Source organism: Engystomops pustulosus, chromosome 3 (genome assembly GCF_040894005.1).
Source record: "Engystomops pustulosus chromosome 3, aEngPut4.maternal, whole genome shotgun sequence".
NCBI lineage: Eukaryota > Metazoa > Chordata > Amphibia > Anura > Leptodactylidae > Engystomops > Engystomops pustulosus.
Genome location: NC_092413.1, coordinates 50,341,327 through 50,361,373, shown reverse-complemented (window position 1 = coordinate 50,361,373; position 20,047 = coordinate 50,341,327). Strand labels below are relative to the sequence as shown.

The following is a 20,047-nucleotide window of genomic DNA, read 5'->3' as shown; positions in this document are numbered from 1 at the left end:
GCTGGGGCCGGCGGTGGCGCCCTCTAGCCTTCAATCACCAACTCTGGTTCTTCTTCAAAACGCAAAAATCTTTCGCCTTTTACTAAAGATTTCCGTGGAGAGGAACGGAACTGAGTTTCGTACCAATTTTTGTACGCTTCAGCTCGCTGAAGCTTCCTTGTCCTGGTGGAAAAAACAGAAGCAGCACAAAAAAAAAAAAAAAAAAAAAAAAAAACCCAGATTTTTTTTTTTTTTTTTTTTAAAAGTCACTTGCCCACTGCCTTATCCAGCAAAGGAGGTAAGCCTCCCGCCTACTCATCCCCACTTCTCCTTTTTTGCCGCCGCCGCAGAAGAAGACGACGACGACGACGACGACGCCGGCAGGAGCAGGTGACTCTGTCTTTGTACTTACAGTGCGGGCACTGTCAGGGGCACGCCAGGCATAAGTCCGGCTTGAGAGCAGGCCCGCTTCCCGGGGCCGGGCAGGCGGGACACGGGGCCCGCCAGCATCAGGGCGGCGACCTCTTGCCGCGCGCGGCGCCGGGTTTTCCCTCCGAAACGTCGTCAACCCTGCGGGGACAGGGTCCGCCGCGGCAAAGCGCATGATCCGGGGTGGCCGGATCAAACAAAGGGATGATTGTGGTTTCTGCTTCCTCCCCGCTGAGACTGGTGGGAGCTGGCTCTGGCTTGCATACATGCAAATGCGGCCGAAGGAACCCTGAATTCTGGGGGGTTTCCTGTTCCCCCACTTGTCTTTCTTCCCCTCACTCGCTCTGGCCGCTTTCCTTCCAGGAAAGCTGAGCTGGGCTTGGAAAGCTGCTAGGAGTTCCGCCGGCGGGGGGGCCACCTGCTTCCCCTCCCCCGCCCGTGCTGACGGCTCTCTCCCTAAGCCAGCCTGGGCCTGGGCGGGGGCTGGGGCCGGCGGTGGCGCCCTCTAGCCTTCAATCACCAACTCTGGTTCTTCTTCAAAACGCAAAAATCTTTCGCCTTTTACTAAAGATTTCCGTGGAGAGGAACGGAACTGAGTTTCGTACCAATTTTTGTACGCTTCAGCTCGCTGAAGCTTCCTTGTCCTGGTGGAAAAAACAGAAGCAGCACAAAAAAAAAAAAAAAAAAAAAAAAAAACCCAGATTTTTTTTTTTTTTTTTTTTAAAAGTCACTTGCCCACTGCCTTATCCAGCAAAGGAGGTAAGCCTCCCGCCTACTCATCCCCACTTCTCCTTTTTTGCCGCCGCCGCCGAAGAAGAAGACGACGACGACGACGACGCCGGCAGGAGCAGGTGACTCTGTCTTTGTACTTACAGTGCGGGCACTGTCAGGGGCACGCCAGGCATAAGTCCGGCTTGAGAGCAGGCCCGCTTCCCGGGGCCGGGCAGGCGGGACACGGGGCCCGCCAGCATCAGGGCGGCGACCTCTTGCCGCGCGCGGCGCCGGGTTTTCCCTCCGAAACGTCGTCAACCCTGCGGGGACAGGGTCCGCCGCGGCAAAGCGCATGATCCGGGGTGGCCGGATCAAACAAAGGGATGATTGTGGTTTCTGCTTCCTCCCCGCTGAGACTGGTGGGAGCTGGCTCTGGCTTGCATACATGCAAATGCGGCCGAAGGAACCCTGAATTCTGGGGGGTTTCCTGTTCCCCCACTTGTCTTTCTTCCCCTCACTCGCTCTGGCCGCTTTCCTTCCAGGAAAGCTGAGCTGGGCTTGGAAAGCTGCTAGGAGTTCCGCCGGCGGGGGGGCCACCTGCTTCCCCTCCCCCGCCCGTGCTGACGGCTCTCTCCCTAAGCCAGCCTGGGCCTGGGCGGGGGCTGGGGCCGGCGGTGGCGCCCTCTAGCCTTCAATCACCAACTCTGGTTCTTCTTCAAAACGCAAAAATCTTTCGCCTTTTACTAAAGATTTCCGTGGAGAGGAACGGAACTGAGTTTCGTACCAATTTTTGTACGCTTCAGCTCGCTGAAGCTTCCTTGTCCTGGTGGAAAAAACAGAAGCAGCACAAAAAAAAAAAAAAAAAAAAAAAAAAACCCAGATTTTTTTTTTTTTTTTTTTTAAAAGTCACTTGCCCACTGCCTTATCCAGCAAAGGAGGTAAGCCTCCCGCCTACTCATCCCCACTTCTCCTTTTTTGCCGCCGCCGCCGAAGAAGAAGACGACGACGACGACGACGCCGGCAGGAGCAGGTGACTCTGTCTTTGTACTTACAGTGCGGGCACTGTCAGGGGCACGCCAGGCATAAGTCCGGCTTGAGAGCAGGCCCGCTTCCCGGGGCCGGGCAGGCGGGACACGGGGCCCGCCAGCATCAGGGCGGCGACCTCTTGCCGCGCGCGGCGCCGGGTTTTCCCTCCGAAACGTCGTCAACCCTGCGGGGACAGGGTCCGCCGCGGCAAAGCGCATGATCCGGGGTGGCCGGATCAAACAAAGGGATGATTGTGGTTTCTGCTTCCTCCCCGCTGAGACTGGTGGGAGCTGGCTCTGGCTTGCATACATGCAAATGCGGCCGAAGGAACCCTGAATTCTGGGGGGTTTCCTGTTCCCCCACTTGTCTTTCTTCCCCTCACTCGCTCTGGCCGCTTTCCTTCCAGGAAAGCTGAGCTGGGCTTGGAAAGCTGCTAGGAGTTCCGCCGGCGGGGGGGCCACCTGCTTCCCCTCCCCCGCCCGTGCTGACGGCTCTCTCCCTAAGCCAGCCTGGGCCTGGGCGGGGGCTGGGGCCGGCGGTGGCGCCCTCTAGCCTTCAATCACCAACTCTGGTTCTTCTTCAAAACGCAAAAATCTTTCGCCTTTTACTAAAGATTTCCGTGGAGAGGAACGGAACTGAGTTTCGTACCAATTTTTGTACGCTTCAGCTCGCTGAAGCTTCCTTGTCCTGGTGGAAAAAACAGAAGCAGCACAAAAAAAAAAAAAAAAAAAAAAAAAAAACCCAGATTTTTTTTTTTTTTTTTTTTAAAAGTCACTTGCCCACTGCCTTATCCAGCAAAGGAGGTAAGCCTCCCGCCTACTCATCCCCACTTCTCCTTTTTTGCCGCCGCCGCCGAAGAAGAAGACGACGACGACGACGACGACGCCGGCAGGAGCAGGTGACTCTGTCTTTGTACTTACAGTGCGGGCACTGTCAGGGGCACGCCAGGCATAAGTCCGGCTTGAGAGCAGGCCCGCTTCCCGGGGCCGGGCAGGCGGGACACGGGGCCCGCCAGCATCAGGGCGGCGACCTCTTGCCGCGCGCGGCGCCGGGTTTTCCCTCCGAAACGTCGTCAACCCTGCGGGGACAGGGTCCGCCGCGGCAAAGCGCATGATCCGGGGTGGCCGGATCAAACAAAGGGATGATTGTGGTTTCTGCTTCCTCCCCGCTGAGACTGGTGGGAGCTGGCTCTGGCTTGCATACATGCAAATGCGGCCGAAGGAACCCTGAATTCTGGGGGGTTTCCTGTTCCCCCACTTGTCTTTCTTCCCCTCACTCGCTCTGGCCGCTTTCCTTCCAGGAAAGCTGAGCTGGGCTTGGAAAGCTGCTAGGAGTTCCGCCGGCGGGGGGGCCACCTGCTTCCCCTCCCCCGCCCGTGCTGACGGCTCTCTCCCTAAGCCAGCCTGGGCCTGGGCGGGGGCTGGGGCCGGCGGTGGCGCCCTCTAGCCTTCAATCACCAACTCTGGTTCTTCTTCAAAACGCAAAAATCTTTCGCCTTTTACTAAAGATTTCCGTGGAGAGGAACGGAACTGAGTTTCGTACCAATTTTTGTACGCTTCAGCTCGCTGAAGCTTCCTTGTCCTGGTGGAAAAAACAGAAGCAGCACAAAAAAAAAAAAAAAAAAAAAAAAAAACCCAGATTTTTTTTTTTTTTTTTTTTAAAAGTCACTTGCCCACTGCCTTATCCAGCAAAGGAGGTAAGCCTCCCGCCTACTCATCCCCACTTCTCCTTTTTTGCCGCCGCCGCCGAAGAAGAAGACGACGACGACGACGACGACGCCGGCAGGAGCAGGTGACTCTGTCTTTGTACTTACAGTGCGGGCACTGTCAGGGGCACGCCAGGCATAAGTCCGGCTTGAGAGCAGGCCCGCTTCCCGGGGCCGGGCAGGCGGGACACGGGGCCCGCCAGCATCAGGGCGGCGACCTCTTGCCGCGCGCGGCGCCGGGTTTTCCCTCCGAAACGTCGTCAACCCTGCGGGGACAGGGTCCGCCGCGGCAAAGCGCATGATCCGGGGTGGCCGGATCAAACAAAGGGATGATTGTGGTTTCTGCTTCCTCCCCGCTGAGACTGGTGGGAGCTGGCTCTGGCTTGCATACATGCAAATGCGGCCGAAGGAACCCTGAATTCTGGGGGGTTTCCTGTTCCCCCACTTGTCTTTCTTCCCCTCACTCGCTCTGGCCGCTTTCCTTCCAGGAAAGCTGAGCTGGGCTTGGAAAGCTGCTAGGAGTTCCGCCGGCGGGGGGGCCACCTGCTTCCCCTCCCCCGCCCGTGCTGACGGCTCTCTCCCTAAGCCAGCCTGGGCCTGGGCGGGGGCTGGGGCCGGCGGTGGCGCCCTCTAGCCTTCAATCACCAACTCTGGTTCTTCTTCAAAACGCAAAAATCTTTCGCCTTTTACTAAAGATTTCCGTGGAGAGGAACGGAACTGAGTTTCGTACCAATTTTTGTACGCTTCAGCTCGCTGAAGCTTCCTTGTCCTGGTGGAAAAAACAGAAGCAGCACAAAAAAAAAAAAAAAAAAAAAAAAAAACCCAGATTTTTTTTTTTTTTTTTTTTAAAAGTCACTTGCCCACTGCCTTATCCAGCAAAGGAGGTAAGCCTCCCGCCTACTCATCCCCACTTCTCCTTTTTTGCCGCCGCCGCCGAAGAAGAAGACGACGACGACGACGACGACGCCGGCAGGAGCAGGTGACTCTGTCTTTGTACTTACAGTGCGGGCACTGTCAGGGGCACGCCAGGCATAAGTCCGGCTTGAGAGCAGGCCCGCTTCCCGGGGCCGGGCAGGCGGGACACGGGGCCCGCCAGCATCAGGGCGGCGACCTCTTGCCGCGCGCGGCGCCGGGTTTTCCCTCCGAAACGTCGTCAACCCTGCGGGGACAGGGTCCGCCGCGGCAAAGCGCATGATCCGGGGTGGCCGGATCAAACAAAGGGATGATTGTGGTTTCTGCTTCCTCCCCGCTGAGACTGGTGGGAGCTGGCTCTGGCTTGCATACATGCAAATGCGGCCGAAGGAACCCTGAATTCTGGGGGGTTTCCTGTTCCCCCACTTGTCTTTCTTCCCCTCACTCGCTCTGGCCGCTTTCCTTCCAGGAAAGCTGAGCTGGGCTTGGAAAGCTGCTAGGAGTTCCGCCGGCGGGGGGGCCACCTGCTTCCCCTCCCCCGCCCGTGCTGACGGCTCTCTCCCTAAGCCAGCCTGGGCCTGGGCGGGGGCTGGGGCCGGCGGTGGCGCCCTCTAGCCTTCAATCACCAACTCTGGTTCTTCTTCAAAACGCAAAAATCTTTCGCCTTTTACTAAAGATTTCCGTGGAGAGGAACGGAACTGAGTTTCGTACCAATTTTTGTACGCTTCAGCTCGCTGAAGCTTCCTTGTCCTGGTGGAAAAAACAGAAGCAGCACAAAAAAAAAAAAAAAAAAAAAAAAAAACCCAGATTTTTTTTTTTTTTTTTTTTAAAAGTCACTTGCCCACTGCCTTATCCAGCAAAGGAGGTAAGCCTCCCGCCTACTCATCCCCACTTCTCCTTTTTTGCCGCCGCCGCCGAAGAAGAAGACGACGACGACGACGACGCCGGCAGGAGCAGGTGACTCTGTCTTTGTACTTACAGTGCGGGCACTGTCAGGGGCACGCCAGGCATAAGTCCGGCTTGAGAGCAGGCCCGCTTCCCGGGGCCGGGCAGGCGGGACACGGGGCCCGCCAGCATCAGGGCGGCGACCTCTTGCCGCGCGCGGCGCCGGGTTTTCCCTCCGAAACATCGTCAACCCTGCGGGGACAGGGTCCGCCGCGGCAAAGCGCATGATCCGGGGTGGCCGGATCAAACAAAGGGATGATTGTGGTTTCTGCTTCCTCCCCGCTGAGACTGGTGGGAGCTGGCTCTGGCTTGCATACATGCAAATGCGGCCGAAGGAACCCTGAATTCTGGGGGGTTTCCTGTTCCCCCACTTGTCTTTCTTCCCCTCACTCGCTCTGGCCGCTTTCCTTCCAGGAAAGCTGAGCTGGGCTTGGAAAGCTGCTAGGAGTTCCGCCGGCGGGGGGGCCACCTGCTTCCCCTCCCCCGCCCGTGCTGACGGCTCTCTCCCTAAGCCAGCCTGGGCCTGGGCGGGGGCTGGGGCCGGCGGTGGCGCCCTCTAGCCTTCAATCACCAACTCTGGTTCTTCTTCAAAACGCAAAAATCTTTCGCCTTTTACTAAAGATTTCCGTGGAGAGGAACGGAACTGAGTTTCGTACCAATTTTTGTACGCTTCAGCTCGCTGAAGCTTCCTTGTCCTGGTGGAAAAAACAGAAGCAGCACAAAAAAAAAAAAAAAAAAAAAAAAAACCCAGATTTTTTTTTTTTTTAAAAGTCACTTGCCCACTGCCTTATCCAGCAAAGGAGGTAAGCCTCCCGCCTACTCATCCCCACTTCTCCTTTTTTGCCGCCGCCGCCGAAGAAGAAGACGACGACGACGACGACGACGCCGGCAGGAGCAGGTGACTCTGTCTTTGTACTTACAGTGCGGGCACTGTCAGGGGCACGCCAGGCATAAGTCCGGCTTGAGAGCAGGCCCGCTTCCCGGGGCCGGGCAGGCGGGACACGGGGCCCGCCAGCATCAGGGCGGCGACCTCTTGCCGCGCGCGGCGCCGGGTTTTCCCTCCGAAACGTCGTCAACCCTGCGGGGACAGGGTCCGCCGCGGCAAAGCGCATGATCCGGGGTGGCCGGATCAAACAAAGGGATGATTGTGGTTTCTGCTTCCTCCCCGCTGAGACTGGTGGGAGCTGGCTCTGGCTTGCATACATGCAAATGCGGCCGAAGGAACCCTGAATTCTGGGGGGTTTCCTGTTCCCCCACTTGTCTTTCTTCCCCTCACTCGCTCTGGCCGCTTTCCTTCCAGGAAAGCTGAGCTGGGCTTGGAAAGCTGCTAGGAGTTCCGCCGGCGGGGGGGCCACCTGCTTCCCCTCCCCCGCCCGTGCTGACGGCTCTCTCCCTAAGCCAGCCTGGGCCTGGGCGGGGGCTGGGGCCGGCGGTGGCGCCCTCTAGCCTTCAATCACCAACTCTGGTTCTTCTTCAAAACGCAAAAATCTTTCGCCTTTTACTAAAGATTTCCGTGGAGAGGAACGGAACTGAGTTTCGTACCAATTTTTGTACGCTTCAGCTCGCTGAAGCTTCCTTGTCCTGGTGGAAAAAACAGAAGCAGCACAAAAAAAAAAAAAAAAAAAAAAAAAAAACCCAGATTTTTTTTTTTTTTTTTTTTAAAAGTCACTTGCCCACTGCCTTATCCAGCAAAGGAGGTAAGCCTCCCGCCTACTCATCCCCACTTCTCCTTTTTTGCCGCCGCCGCCGAAGAAGAAGACGACGACGACGACGACGCCGGCAGGAGCAGGTGACTCTGTCTTTGTACTTACAGTGCGGGCACTGTCAGGGGCACGCCAGGCATAAGTCCGGCTTGAGAGCAGGCCCGCTTCCCGGGGCCGGGCAGGCGGGACACGGGGCCCGCCAGCATCAGGGCGGCGACCTCTTGCCGCGCGCGGCGCCGGGTTTTCCCTCCGAAACGTCGTCAACCCTGCGGGGACAGGGTCCGCCGCGGCAAAGCGCATGATCCGGGGTGGCCGGATCAAACAAAGGGATGATTGTGGTTTCTGCTTCCTCCCCGCTGAGACTGGTGGGAGCTGGCTCTGGCTTGCATACATGCAAATGCGGCCGAAGGAACCCTGAATTCTGGGGGGTTTCCTGTTCCCCCACTTGTCTTTCTTCCCCTCACTCGCTCTGGCCGCTTTCCTTCCAGGAAAGCTGAGCTGGGCTTGGAAAGCTGCTAGGAGTTCCGCCGGCGGGGGGGCCACCTGCTTCCCCTCCCCCGCCCGTGCTGACGGCTCTCTCCCTAAGCCAGCCTGGGCCTGGGCGGGGGCTGGGGCCGGCGGTGGCGCCCTCTAGCCTTCAATCACCAACTCTGGTTCTTCTTCAAAACGCAAAAATCTTTCGCCTTTTACTAAAGATTTCCGTGGAGAGGAACGGAACTGAGTTTCGTACCAATTTTTGTACGCTTCAGCTCGCTGAAGCTTCCTTGTCCTGGTGGAAAAAACAGAAGCAGCACAAAAAAAAAAAAAAAAAAAAAAAAAAAAAACCCAGATTTTTTTTTTTTTTTTTTTTAAAAGTCACTTGCCCACTGCCTTATCCAGCAAAGGAGGTAAGCCTCCCGCCTACTCATCCCCACTTCTCCTTTTTTGCCGCCGCCGCCGAAGAAGAAGACGACGACGACGACGACGACGCCGGCAGGAGCAGGTGACTCTGTCTTTGTACTTACAGTGCGGGCACTGTCAGGGGCACGCCAGGCATAAGTCCGGCTTGAGAGCAGGCCCGCTTCCCGGGGCCGGGCAGGCGGGACACGGGGCCCGCCAGCATCAGGGCGGCGACCTCTTGCCGCGCGCGGCGCCGGGTTTTCCCTCCGAAACGTCGTCAACCCTGCGGGGACAGGGTCCGCCGCGGCAAAGCGCATGATCCGGGGTGGCCGGATCAAACAAAGGGATGATTGTGGTTTCTGCTTCCTCCCCGCTGAGACTGGTGGGAGCTGGCTCTGGCTTGCATACATGCAAATGCGGCCGAAGGAACCCTGAATTCTGGGGGGTTTCCTGTTCCCCCACTTGTCTTTCTTCCCCTCACTCGCTCTGGCCGCTTTCCTTCCAGGAAAGCTGAGCTGGGCTTGGAAAGCTGCTAGGAGTTCCGCCGGCGGGGGGGCCACCTGCTTCCCCTCCCCCGCCCGTGCTGACGGCTCTCTCCCTAAGCCAGCCTGGGCCTGGGCGGGGGCTGGGGCCGGCGGTGGCGCCCTCTAGCCTTCAATCACCAACTCTGGTTCTTCTTCAAAACGCAAAAATCTTTCGCCTTTTACTAAAGATTTCCGTGGAGAGGAACGGAACTGAGTTTCGTACCAATTTTTGTACGCTTCAGCTCGCTGAAGCTTCCTTGTCCTGGTGGAAAAAACAGAAGCAGCACAAAAAAAAAAAAAAAAAAAAAAAAAAACCCAGATTTTTTTTTTTTTTTTTTTTAAAAGTCACTTGCCCACTGCCTTATCCAGCAAAGGAGGTAAGCCTCCCGCCTACTCATCCCCACTTCTCCTTTTTTGCCGCCGCCGCCGAAGAAGAAGACGACGACGACGACGACGCCGGCAGGAGCAGGTGACTCTGTCTTTGTACTTACAGTGCGGGCACTGTCAGGGGCACGCCAGGCATAAGTCCGGCTTGAGAGCAGGCCCGCTTCCCGGGGCCGGGCAGGCGGGACACGGGGCCCGCCAGCATCAGGGCGGCGACCTCTTGCCGCGCGCGGCGCCGGGTTTTCCCTCCGAAACGTCGTCAACCCTGCGGGGACAGGGTCCGCCGCGGCAAAGCGCATGATCCGGGGTGGCCGGATCAAACAAAGGGATGATTGTGGTTTCTGCTTCCTCCCCGCTGAGACTGGTGGGAGCTGGCTCTGGCTTGCATACATGCAAATGCGGCCGAAGGAACCCTGAATTCTGGGGGGTTTCCTGTTCCCCCACTTGTCTTTCTTCCCCTCACTCGCTCTGGCCGCTTTCCTTCCAGGAAAGCTGAGCTGGGCTTGGAAAGCTGCTAGGAGTTCCGCCGGCGGGGGGGCCACCTGCTTCCCCTCCCCCGCCCGTGCTGACGGCTCTCTCCCTAAGCCAGCCTGGGCCTGGGCGGGGGCTGGGGCCGGCGGTGGCGCCCTCTAGCCTTCAATCACCAACTCTGGTTCTTCTTCAAAACGCAAAAATCTTTCGCCTTTTACTAAAGATTTCCGTGGAGAGGAACGGAACTGAGTTTCGTACCAATTTTTGTACGCTTCAGCTCGCTGAAGCTTCCTTGTCCTGGTGGAAAAAACAGAAGCAGCACAAAAAAAAAAAAAAAAAAAAAAACCACCCAGGTTTTTTTTTTTTTTTTTTTTTTCAAAAGTCACTTCCCCACTGCCTTATCCAGCAAAGGAGGTAAGCCTCCCGCCTACTCATCCCCACTTCTCCTTTGTTGCCGCCGCCGAAGAAGAAGACGACGACGCCGGCAGGAGCAGGTGACTCTGTCTTTGTACTTACAGTGCGGGCACTGTCAGGGGCACGCCAGGCATAAGTCCGGCTTGAAAGCAGGCCCGCTTCCCGGGGCCTGGCAGGCGGGAGCCGGGGCCCGCCAGCATCAGGGCGGCGACCGCTTGCCGCGCGCGGCGCCAGGGTTTCCCTCCGAAACGTCGTCAACCCTGCGGGGACAGGGTCCGCTGCGGCAAAGCGCATGATCCGGGGTGGCCGGATCAAACAAAGGGATGATTGTGGTTTCTGCTTCCTCCCCGCTGAGACTGGTGGGAGCTGGCTCTGGCTTGCATACATGCAAATGCGGCCGAAGGAACCCTGAATTCTGGGGGGTTTCTTGTTCCCCCACTTCTCTTTCTTCCCCTCGCTCGCTCTGGCCGCTTTCCTTCCAGGAAGCTGTGCTGGGCTTGGAAAGCTGCAAGGAGTTTGGCCGGCGGGCGGCCACCTGCTTCCCCTCCCCCGCCCGTGCTGACGGCTCTCTCCCTAAGCCAGCCTGGGCCTGGGCGGGGGCTGGGGCCGGCGGTGGCGCCCTCTAGCCTTCAATCACCAACTCTGGTTCTTCTTCAAAACGCAAAAATCTTTCGCCTTTTACTAAAGATTTCCGTGGAGAGGAACGGAACTGAGTTTCGTACCAATTTTTGTACGCTTCAGCTCGCTGAAGCTTCCTTGTCCTGGTGGAAAAAACAGAAGCAGCACAAAAAAAAAAAAAAAAAAAAAAAAAAACCCAGATTTTTTTTTTTTTTAAAAGTCACTTGCCCACTGCCTTATCCAGCAAAGGAGGTAAGCCTCCCGCCTACTCATCCCCACTTCTCCTTTTTTGCCGCCGCCGCCGAAGAAGAAGACGACGACGACGACGACGACGCCGGCAGGAGCAGGTGACTCTGTCTTTGTACTTACAGTGCGGGCACTGTCAGGGGCACGCCAGGCATAAGTCCGGCTTGAGAGCAGGCCCGCTTCCCGGGGCCGGGCAGGCGGGACACGGGGCCCGCCAGCATCAGGGCGGCGACCTCTTGCCGCGCGCGGCGCCGGGTTTTCCCTCCGAAACGTCGTCAACCCTGCGGGGACAGGGTCCGCCGCGGCAAAGCGCATGATCCGGGGTGGCCGGATCAAACAAAGGGATGATTGTGGTTTCTGCTTCCTCCCCGCTGAGACTGGTGGGAGCTGGCTCTGGCTTGCATACATGCAAATGCGGCCGAAGGAACCCTGAATTCTGGGGGGTTTCCTGTTCCCCCACTTGTCTTTCTTCCCCTCACTCGCTCTGGCCGCTTTCCTTCCAGGAAAGCTGAGCTGGGCTTGGAAAGCTGCTAGGAGTTCCGCCGGCGGGGGGGCCACCTGCTTCCCCTCCCCCGCCCGTGCTGACGGCTCTCTCCCTAAGCCAGCCTGGGCCTGGGCGGGGGCTGGGGCCGGCGGTGGCGCCCTCTAGCCTTCAATCACCAACTCTGGTTCTTCTTCAAAACGCAAAAATCTTTCGCCTTTTACTAAAGATTTCCGTGGAGAGGAACGGAACTGAGTTTCGTACCAATTTTTGTACGCTTCAGCTCGCTGAAGCTTCCTTGTCCTGGTGGAAAAAACAGAAGCAGCACAAAAAAAAAAAAAAAAAAAAAAAAAAACCCAGATTTTTTTTTTTTTTTTTTTAAAAGTCACTTGCCCACTGCCTTATCCAGCAAAGGAGGTAAGCCTCCCGCCTACTCATCCCCACTTCTCCTTTTTTGCCGCCGCCGCCGAAGAAGAAGACGACGACGACGACGACGCCGGCAGGAGCAGGTGACTCTGTCTTTGTACTTACAGTGCGGGCACTGTCAGGGGCACGCCAGGCATAAGTCCGGCTTGAGAGCAGGCCCGCTTCCCGGGGCCGGGCAGGCGGGACACGGGGCCCGCCAGCATCAGGGCGGCGACCTCTTGCCGCGCGCGGCGCCGGGTTTTCCCTCCGAAACGTCGTCAACCCTGCGGGGACAGGGTCCGCCGCGGCAAAGCGCATGATCCGGGGTGGCCGGATCAAACAAAGGGATGATTGTGGTTTCTGCTTCCTCCCCGCTGAGACTGGTGGGAGCTGGCTCTGGCTTGCATACATGCAAATGCGGCCGAAGGAACCCTGAATTCTGGGGGGTTTCCTGTTCCCCCACTTGTCTTTCTTCCCCTCACTCGCTCTGGCCGCTTTCCTTCCAGGAAAGCTGAGCTGGGCTTGGAAAGCTGCTAGGAGTTCCGCCGGCGGGGGGGCCACCTGCTTCCCCTCCCCCGCCCGTGCTGACGGCTCTCTCCCTAAGCCAGCCTGGGCCTGGGCGGGGGCTGGGGCCGGCGGTGGCGCCCTCTAGCCTTCAATCACCAACTCTGGTTCTTCTTCAAAACGCAAAAATCTTTCGCCTTTTACTAAAGATTTCCGTGGAGAGGAACGGAACTGAGTTTCGTACCAATTTTTGTACGCTTCAGCTCGCTGAAGCTTCCTTGTCCTGGTGGAAAAAACAGAAGCAGCACAAAAAAAAAAAAAAAAAAAAAAAAAAACCCAGATTTTTTTTTTTTTTTTTTTTAAAAGTCACTTGCCCACTGCCTTATCCAGCAAAGGAGGTAAGCCTCCCGCCTACTCATCCCCACTTCTCCTTTTTTGCCGCCGCCGCCGAAGAAGAAGACGACGACGACGACGACGACGCCGGCAGGAGCAGGTGACTCTGTCTTTGTACTTACAGTGCGGGCACTGTCAGGGGCACGCCAGGCATAAGTCCGGCTTGAGAGCAGGCCCGCTTCCCGGGGCCGGGCAGGCGGGACACGGGGCCCGCCAGCATCAGGGCGGCGACCTCTTGCCGCGCGCGGCGCCGGGTTTTCCCTCCGAAACGTCGTCAACCCTGCGGGGACAGGGTCCGCCGCGGCAAAGCGCATGATCCGGGGTGGCCGGATCAAACAAAGGGATGATTGTGGTTTCTGCTTCCTCCCCGCTGAGACTGGTGGGAGCTGGCTCTGGCTTGCATACATGCAAATGCGGCCGAAGGAACCCTGAATTCTGGGGGGTTTCCTGTTCCCCCACTTGTCTTTCTTCCCCTCACTCGCTCTGGCCGCTTTCCTTCCAGGAAAGCTGAGCTGGGCTTGGAAAGCTGCTAGGAGTTCCGCCGGCGGGGGGGCCACCTGCTTCCCCTCCCCCGCCCGTGCTGACGGCTCTCTCCCTAAGCCAGCCTGGGCCTGGGCGGGGGCTGGGGCCGGCGGTGGCGCCCTCTAGCCTTCAATCACCAACTCTGGTTCTTCTTCAAAACGCAAAAATCTTTCGCCTTTTACTAAAGATTTCCGTGGAGAGGAACGGAACTGAGTTTCGTACCAATTTTTGTACGCTTCAGCTCGCTGAAGCTTCCTTGTCCTGGTGGAAAAAACAGAAGCAGCACAAAAAAAAAAAAAAAAAAAAAAAAAAACCCAGATTTTTTTTTTTTTTTTTTTTAAAAGTCACTTGCCCACTGCCTTATCCAGCAAAGGAGGTAAGCCTCCCGCCTACTCATCCCCACTTCTCCTTTTTTGCCGCCGCCGCCGAAGAAGAAGACGACGACGACGACGACGCCGGCAGGAGCAGGTGACTCTGTCTTTGTACTTACAGTGCGGGCACTGTCAGGGGCACGCCAGGCATAAGTCCGGCTTGAGAGCAGGCCCGCTTCCCGGGGCCGGGCAGGCGGGACACGGGGCCCGCCAGCATCAGGGCGGCGACCTCTTGCCGCGCGCGGCGCCGGGTTTTCCCTCCGAAACGTCGTCAACCCTGCGGGGACAGGGTCCGCCGCGGCAAAGCGCATGATCCGGGGTGGCCGGATCAAACAAAGGGATGATTGTGGTTTCTGCTTCCTCCCCGCTGAGACTGGTGGGAGCTGGCTCTGGCTTGCATACATGCAAATGCGGCCGAAGGAACCCTGAATTCTGGGGGGTTTCCTGTTCCCCCACTTGTCTTTCTTCCCCTCACTCGCTCTGGCCGCTTTCCTTCCAGGAAAGCTGAGCTGGGCTTGGAAAGCTGCTAGGAGTTCCGCCGGCGGGGGGGCCACCTGCTTCCCCTCCCCCGCCCGTGCTGACGGCTCTCTCCCTAAGCCAGCCTGGGCCTGGGCGGGGGCTGGGGCCGGCGGTGGCGCCCTCTAGCCTTCAATCACCAACTCTGGTTCTTCTTCAAAACGCAAAAATCTTTCGCCTTTTACTAAAGATTTCCGTGGAGAGGAACGGAACTGAGTTTCGTACCAATTTTTGTACGCTTCAGCTCGCTGAAGCTTCCTTGTCCTGGTGGAAAAAACAGAAGCAGCACAAAAAAAAAAAAAAAAAAAAAAAAAAACCCAGATTTTTTTTTTTTTTTTTTTAAAAGTCACTTGCCCACTGCCTTATCCAGCAAAGGAGGTAAGCCTCCCGCCTACTCATCCCCACTTCTCCTTTTTTGCCGCCGCCGCCGAAGAAGAAGACGACGACGACGACGACGCCGGCAGGAGCAGGTGACTCTGTCTTTGTACTTACAGTGCGGGCACTGTCAGGGGCACGCCAGGCATAAGTCCGGCTTGAGAGCAGGCCCGCTTCCCGGGGCCGGGCAGGCGGGACACGGGGCCCGCCAGCATCAGGGCGGCGACCTCTTGCCGCGCGCGGCGCCGGGTTTTCCCTCCGAAACGTCGTCAACCCTGCGGGGACAGGGTCCGCCGCGGCAAAGCGCATGATCCGGGGTGGCCGGATCAAACAAAGGGATGATTGTGGTTTCTGCTTCCTCCCCGCTGAGACTGGTGGGAGCTGGCTCTGGCTTGCATACATGCAAATGCGGCCGAAGGAACCCTGAATTCTGGGGGGTTTCCTGTTCCCCCACTTGTCTTTCTTCCCCTCACTCGCTCTGGCCGCTTTCCTTCCAGGAAAGCTGAGCTGGGCTTGGAAAGCTGCTAGGAGTTCCGCCGGCGGGGGGGCCACCTGCTTCCCCTCCCCCGCCCGTGCTGACGGCTCTCTCCCTAAGCCAGCCTGGGCCTGGGCGGGGGCTGGGGCCGGCGGTGGCGCCCTCTAGCCTTCAATCACCAACTCTGGTTCTTCTTCAAAACGCAAAAATCTTTCGCCTTTTACTAAAGATTTCCGTGGAGAGGAACGGAACTGAGTTTCGTACCAATTTTTGTACGCTTCAGCTCGCTGAAGCTTCCTTGTCCTGGTGGAAAAAACAGAAGCAGCACAAAAAAAAAAAAAAAAAAAAAAAAAAAACCCAGATTTTTTTTTTTTTTTTTTTTAAAAGTCACTTGCCCACTGCCTTATCCAGCAAAGGAGGTAAGCCTCCCGCCTACTCATCCCCACTTCTCCTTTTTTGCCGCCGCCGCCGAAGAAGAAGACGACGACGACGACGACGACGCCGGCAGGAGCAGGTGACTCTGTCTTTGTACTTACAGTGCGGGCACTGTCAGGGGCACGCCAGGCATAAGTCCGGCTTGAGAGCAGGCCCGCTTCCCGGGGCCGGGCAGGCGGGACACGGGGCCCGCCAGCATCAGGGCGGCGACCTCTTGCCGCGCGCGGCGCCGGGTTTTCCCTCCGAAACGTCGTCAACCCTGCGGGGACAGGGTCCGCCGCGGCAAAGCGCATGATCCGGGGTGGCCGGATCAAACAAAGGGATGATTGTGGTTTCTGCTTCCTCCCCGCTGAGACTGGTGGGAGCTGGCTCTGGCTTGCATACATGCAAATGCGGCCGAAGGAACCCTGAATTCTGGGGGGTTTCCTGTTCCCCCACTTGTCTTTCTTCCCCTCACTCGCTCTGGCCGCTTTCCTTCCAGGAAAGCTGAGCTGGGCTTGGAAAGCTGCTAGGAGTTCCGCCGGCGGGGGGGCCACCTGCTTCCCCTCCCCCGCCCGTGCTGACGGCTCTCTCCCTAAGCCAGCCTGGGCCTGGGCGGGGGCTGGGGCCGGCGGTGGCGCCCTCTAGCCTTCAATCACCAACTCTGGTTCTTCTTCAAAACGCAAAAATCTTTCGCCTTTTACTAAAGATTTCCGTGGAGAGGAACGGAACTGAGTTTCGTACCAATTTTTGTACGCTTCAGCTCGCTGAAGCTTCCTTGTCCTGGTGGAAAAAACAGAAGCAGCACAAAAAAAAAAAAAAAAAAAAAAAAAAAACCCAGATTTTTTTTTTTTTTTTTTTTAAAAGTCACTTGCCCACTGCCTTATCCAGCAAAGGAGGTAAGCCTCCCGCCTACTCATCCCCACTTCTCCTTTTTTGCCGCCGCCGCCGAAGAAGAAGACGACGACGACGACGACGACGCCGGCAGGAGCAGGTGACTCTGTCTTTGTACTTACAGTGCGGGCACTGTCAGGGGCACGCCAGGCATAAGTCCGGCTTGAGAGCAGGCCCGCTTCCCGGGGCCGGGCAGGCGGGACACGGGGCCCGCCAGCATCAGGGCGGCGACCTCTTGCCGCGCGCGGCGCCGGGTTTTCCCTCCGAAACGTCGTCAACCCTGCGGGGACAGGGTCCGCCGCGGCAAAGCGCATGATCCGGGGTGGCCGGATCAAACAAAGGGATGATTGTGGTTTCTGCTTCCTCCCCGCTGAGACTGGTGGGAGCTGGCTCTGGCTTGCATACATGCAAATGCGGCCGAAGGAACCCTGAATTCTGGGGGGTTTCCTGTTCCCCCACTTGTCTTTCTTCCCCTCACTCGCTCTGGCCGCTTTCCTTCCAGGAAAGCTGAGCTGGGCTTGGAAAGCTGCTAGGAGTTCCGCCGGCGGGGGGGCCACCTGCTTCCCCTCCCCCGCCCGTGCTGACGGCTCTCTCCCTAAGCCAGCCTGGGCCTGGGCGGGGGCTGGGGCCGGCGGTGGCGCCCTCTAGCCTTCAATCACCAACTCTGGTTCTTCTTCAAAACGCAAAAATCTTTCGCCTTTTACTAAAGATTTCCGTGGAGAGGAACGGAACTGAGTTTCGTACCAATTTTTGTACGCTTCAGCTCGCTGAAGCTTCCTTGTCCTGGTGGAAAAAACAGAAGCAGCACAAAAAAAAAAAAAAAAAAAAAAAAAAACCCAGATTTTTTTTTTTTTTTTTTTTAAAAGTCACTTGCCCACTGCCTTATCCAGCAAAGGAGGTAAGCCTCCCGCCTACTCATCCCCACTTCTCCTTTTTTGCCGCCGCCGCCGAAGAAGAAGACGACGACGACGACGACGACGCCGGCAGGAGCAGGTGACTCTGTCTTTGTACTTACAGTGCGGGCACTGTCAGGGGCACGCCAGGCATAAGTCCGGCTTGAGAGCAGGCCCGCTTCCCGGGGCCGGGCAGGCGGGACACGGGGCCCGCCAGCATCAGGGCGGCGACCTCTTGCCGCGCGCGGCGCCGGGTTTTCCCTCCGAAACGTCGTCAACCCTGCGGGGACAGGGTCCGCCGCGGCAAAGCGCATGATCCGGGGTGGCCGGATCAAACAAAGGGATGATTGTGGTTTCTGCTTCCTCCCCGCTGAGACTGGTGGGAGCTGGCTCTGGCTTGCATACATGCAAATGCGGCCGAAGGAACCCTGAATTCTGGGGGGTTTCCTGTTCCCCCACTTGTCTTTCTTCCCCTCACTCGCTCTGGCCGCTTTCCTTCCAGGAAAGCTGAGCTGGGCTTGGAAAGCTGCTAGGAGTTCCGCCGGCGGGGGGGCCACCTGCTTCCCCTCCCCCGCCCGTGCTGACGGCTCTCTCCCTAAGCCAGCCTGGGCCTGGGCGGGGGCTGGGGCCGGCGGTGGCGCCCTCTAGCCTTCAATCACCAACTCTGGTTCTTCTTCAAAACGCAAAAATCTTTCGCCTTTTACTAAAGATTTCCGTGGAGAGGAACGGAACTGAGTTTCGTACCAATTTTTGTACGCTTCAGCTCGCTGAAGCTTCCTTGTCCTGGTGGAAAAAACAGAAGCAGCACAAAAAAAAAAAAAAAAAAAAAAAAAAACCCAGATTTTTTTTTTTTTTTTTTTAAAAGTCACTTGCCCACTGCCTTATCCAGCAAAGGAGGTAAGCCTCCCGCCTACTCATCCCCACTTCTCCTTTTTTGCCGCCGCCGCCGAAGAAGAAGACGACGACGACGACGACGCCGGCAGGAGCAGGTGACTCTGTCTTTGTACTTACAGTGCGGGCACTGTCAGGGGCACGCCAGGCATAAGTCCGGCTTGAGAGCAGGCCCGCTTCCCGGGGCCGGGCAGGCGGGACACGGGGCCCGCCAGCATCAGGGCGGCGACCTCTTGCCGCGCGCGGCGCCGGGTTTTCCCTCCGAAACATCGTCAACCCTGCGGGGACAGGGTCCGCCGCGGCAAAGCGCATGATCCGGGGTGGCCGGATCAAACAAAGGGATGATTGTGGTTTCTGCTTCCTCCCCGCTGAGACTGGTGGGAGCTGGCTCTGGCTTGCATACATGCAAATGCGGCCGAAGGAACCCTGAATTCTGGGGGGTTTCCTGTTCCCCCACTTGTCTTTCTTCCCCTCACTCGCTCTGGCCGCTTTCCTTCCAGGAAAGCTGAGCTGGGCTTGGAAAGCTGCTAGGAGTTCCGCCGGCGGGGGGGCCACCTGCTTCCCCTCCCCCGCCCGTGCTGACGGCTCTCTCCCTAAGCCAGCCTGGGCCTGGGCGGGGGCTGGGGCCGGCGGTGGCGCCCTCTAGCCTTCAATCACCAACTCTGGTTCTTCTTCAAAACGCAAAAATCTTTCGCCTTTTACTAAAGATTTCCGTGGAGAGGAACGGAACTGAGTTTCGTACCAATTTTTGTACGCTTCAGCTCGCTGAAGCTTCCTTGTCCTGGTGGAAAAAACAGAAGCAGCACAAAAAAAAAAAAAAAAAAAAAAAAAAACCCAGATTTTTTTTTTTTTTAAAAGTCACTTGCCCACTGCCTTATCCAGCAAAGGAGGTAAGCCTCCCGCCTACTCATCCCCACTTCTCCTTTTTTGCCGCCGCCGCCGAAGAAGAAGACGACGACGACGACGACGACGCCGGCAGGAGCAGGTGACTCTGTCTTTGTACTTACAGTGCGGGCACTGTCAGGGGCACGCCAGGCATAAGTCCGGCTTGAGAGCAGGCCCGCTTCCCGGGGCCGGGCAGGCGGGACACGGGGCCCGCCAGCATCAGGGCGGCGACCTCTTGCCGCGCGCGGCGCCGGGTTTTCCCTCCGAAACGTCGTCAACCCTGCGGGGACAGGGTCCGCCGCGGCAAAGCGCATGATCCGGGGTGGCCGGATCAAACAAAGGGATGATTGTGGTTTCTGCTTCCTCCCCGCTGAGACTGGTGGGAGCTGGCTCTGGCTTGCATACATGCAAATGCGGCCGAAGGAACCCTGAATTCTGGGGGGTTTCCTGTTCCCCCACTTGTCTTTCTTCCCCTCACTCGCTCTGGCCGCTTTCCTTCCAGGAAAGCTGAGCTGGGCTTGGAAAGCTGCTAGGAGTTCCGCCGGCGGGGGGGCCACCTGCTTCCCCTCCCCCGCCCGTGCTGACGGCTCTCTCCCTAAGCCAGCCTGGGCCTGGGCGGGGGCTGGGGCCGGCGGTGGCGCCCTCTAGCCTTCAATCACCAACTCTGGTTCTTCTTCAAAACGCAAAAATCTTTCGCCTTTTACTAAAGATTTCCGTGGAGAGGAACGGAACTGAGTTTCGTACCAATTTTTGTACGCTTCAGCTCGCTGAAGCTTCCTTGTCCTGGTGGAAAAAACAGAAGCAGCACAAAAAAAAAAAAAAAAAAAAAAAAAAACCCAGATTTTTTTTTTTTTTTTTTTAAAAGTCACTTGCCCACTGCCTTATCCAGCAAAGGAGGTAAGCCTCCCGCCTACTCATCCCCACTTCTCCTTTTTTGCCGCCGCCGCCGAAGAAGAAGACGACGACGACGACGACGCCGGCAGGAGCAGGTGACTCTGTCTTTGTACTTACAGTGCGGGCACTGTCAGGGGCACGCCAGGCATAAGTCCGGCTTGAGAGCAGGCCCGCTTCCCGGGGCCGGG

General features: G+C 57.6%; 23 non-coding genes across 23 annotated transcripts; all 23 read left to right on the top strand.

The window, feature by feature from the left end:
* Positions 1–38: 38 nt before the first annotated feature.
* On the top strand, positions 39–154 carry LOC140123146 (U5 spliceosomal RNA). Its single transcript, XR_011854482.1, has one exon. It is a non-coding gene; the product is annotated as a U5 spliceosomal RNA (small nuclear RNA).
* A 774-nt stretch (positions 155–928) lies between these two features.
* LOC140123145 (U5 spliceosomal RNA) lies at positions 929–1,044 on the top strand. Its single transcript, XR_011854481.1, has one exon. It is a non-coding gene; the product is annotated as a U5 spliceosomal RNA (small nuclear RNA).
* Positions 1,045–1,818: 774 nt separating this feature from the next.
* LOC140123144 (U5 spliceosomal RNA) lies at positions 1,819–1,934 on the top strand. Its single transcript, XR_011854480.1, has one exon. It is a non-coding gene; the product is annotated as a U5 spliceosomal RNA (small nuclear RNA).
* Positions 1,935–2,708: 774 nt separating this feature from the next.
* Positions 2,709–2,824, top strand: LOC140123143 (U5 spliceosomal RNA). Its single transcript, XR_011854479.1, has one exon. It is a non-coding gene; the product is annotated as a U5 spliceosomal RNA (small nuclear RNA).
* A 778-nt stretch (positions 2,825–3,602) lies between these two features.
* Positions 3,603–3,718, top strand: LOC140123142 (U5 spliceosomal RNA). The gene has a single exon (XR_011854478.1). It is a non-coding gene; the product is annotated as a U5 spliceosomal RNA (small nuclear RNA).
* Positions 3,719–4,495: 777 nt separating this feature from the next.
* On the top strand, positions 4,496–4,611 carry LOC140123140 (U5 spliceosomal RNA). Its single transcript, XR_011854476.1, has one exon. It is a non-coding gene; the product is annotated as a U5 spliceosomal RNA (small nuclear RNA).
* Positions 4,612–5,388: 777 nt separating this feature from the next.
* LOC140123139 (U5 spliceosomal RNA) lies at positions 5,389–5,504 on the top strand. Its single transcript, XR_011854475.1, has one exon. It is a non-coding gene; the product is annotated as a U5 spliceosomal RNA (small nuclear RNA).
* A 774-nt stretch (positions 5,505–6,278) lies between these two features.
* LOC140123138 (U5 spliceosomal RNA) lies at positions 6,279–6,394 on the top strand. The gene has a single exon (XR_011854474.1). It is a non-coding gene; the product is annotated as a U5 spliceosomal RNA (small nuclear RNA).
* Positions 6,395–7,164: 770 nt separating this feature from the next.
* LOC140123137 (U5 spliceosomal RNA) lies at positions 7,165–7,280 on the top strand. The gene has a single exon (XR_011854473.1). It is a non-coding gene; the product is annotated as a U5 spliceosomal RNA (small nuclear RNA).
* Positions 7,281–8,055: 775 nt separating this feature from the next.
* Positions 8,056–8,171, top strand: LOC140123136 (U5 spliceosomal RNA). The gene has a single exon (XR_011854472.1). It is a non-coding gene; the product is annotated as a U5 spliceosomal RNA (small nuclear RNA).
* A 780-nt stretch (positions 8,172–8,951) lies between these two features.
* LOC140123135 (U5 spliceosomal RNA) lies at positions 8,952–9,067 on the top strand. Its single transcript, XR_011854471.1, has one exon. It is a non-coding gene; the product is annotated as a U5 spliceosomal RNA (small nuclear RNA).
* Positions 9,068–9,841: 774 nt separating this feature from the next.
* Positions 9,842–9,957, top strand: LOC140123134 (U5 spliceosomal RNA). The gene has a single exon (XR_011854470.1). It is a non-coding gene; the product is annotated as a U5 spliceosomal RNA (small nuclear RNA).
* Positions 9,958–10,719: 762 nt separating this feature from the next.
* Positions 10,720–10,835, top strand: LOC140123133 (U5 spliceosomal RNA). The gene has a single exon (XR_011854469.1). It is a non-coding gene; the product is annotated as a U5 spliceosomal RNA (small nuclear RNA).
* Positions 10,836–11,606: 771 nt separating this feature from the next.
* Positions 11,607–11,722, top strand: LOC140123132 (U5 spliceosomal RNA). The gene has a single exon (XR_011854468.1). It is a non-coding gene; the product is annotated as a U5 spliceosomal RNA (small nuclear RNA).
* A 773-nt stretch (positions 11,723–12,495) lies between these two features.
* Positions 12,496–12,611, top strand: LOC140123131 (U5 spliceosomal RNA). The gene has a single exon (XR_011854467.1). It is a non-coding gene; the product is annotated as a U5 spliceosomal RNA (small nuclear RNA).
* A 777-nt stretch (positions 12,612–13,388) lies between these two features.
* Positions 13,389–13,504, top strand: LOC140123129 (U5 spliceosomal RNA). Its single transcript, XR_011854465.1, has one exon. It is a non-coding gene; the product is annotated as a U5 spliceosomal RNA (small nuclear RNA).
* Positions 13,505–14,278: 774 nt separating this feature from the next.
* On the top strand, positions 14,279–14,394 carry LOC140123128 (U5 spliceosomal RNA). Its single transcript, XR_011854464.1, has one exon. It is a non-coding gene; the product is annotated as a U5 spliceosomal RNA (small nuclear RNA).
* A 773-nt stretch (positions 14,395–15,167) lies between these two features.
* Positions 15,168–15,283, top strand: LOC140123127 (U5 spliceosomal RNA). The gene has a single exon (XR_011854463.1). It is a non-coding gene; the product is annotated as a U5 spliceosomal RNA (small nuclear RNA).
* A 778-nt stretch (positions 15,284–16,061) lies between these two features.
* On the top strand, positions 16,062–16,177 carry LOC140123126 (U5 spliceosomal RNA). Its single transcript, XR_011854462.1, has one exon. It is a non-coding gene; the product is annotated as a U5 spliceosomal RNA (small nuclear RNA).
* Positions 16,178–16,955: 778 nt separating this feature from the next.
* LOC140123125 (U5 spliceosomal RNA) lies at positions 16,956–17,071 on the top strand. Its single transcript, XR_011854461.1, has one exon. It is a non-coding gene; the product is annotated as a U5 spliceosomal RNA (small nuclear RNA).
* Positions 17,072–17,848: 777 nt separating this feature from the next.
* LOC140123124 (U5 spliceosomal RNA) lies at positions 17,849–17,964 on the top strand. Its single transcript, XR_011854460.1, has one exon. It is a non-coding gene; the product is annotated as a U5 spliceosomal RNA (small nuclear RNA).
* Positions 17,965–18,737: 773 nt separating this feature from the next.
* On the top strand, positions 18,738–18,853 carry LOC140123123 (U5 spliceosomal RNA). The gene has a single exon (XR_011854459.1). It is a non-coding gene; the product is annotated as a U5 spliceosomal RNA (small nuclear RNA).
* Positions 18,854–19,624: 771 nt separating this feature from the next.
* LOC140123122 (U5 spliceosomal RNA) lies at positions 19,625–19,740 on the top strand. Its single transcript, XR_011854458.1, has one exon. It is a non-coding gene; the product is annotated as a U5 spliceosomal RNA (small nuclear RNA).
* Positions 19,741–20,047: the final 307 nt, after the last annotated feature.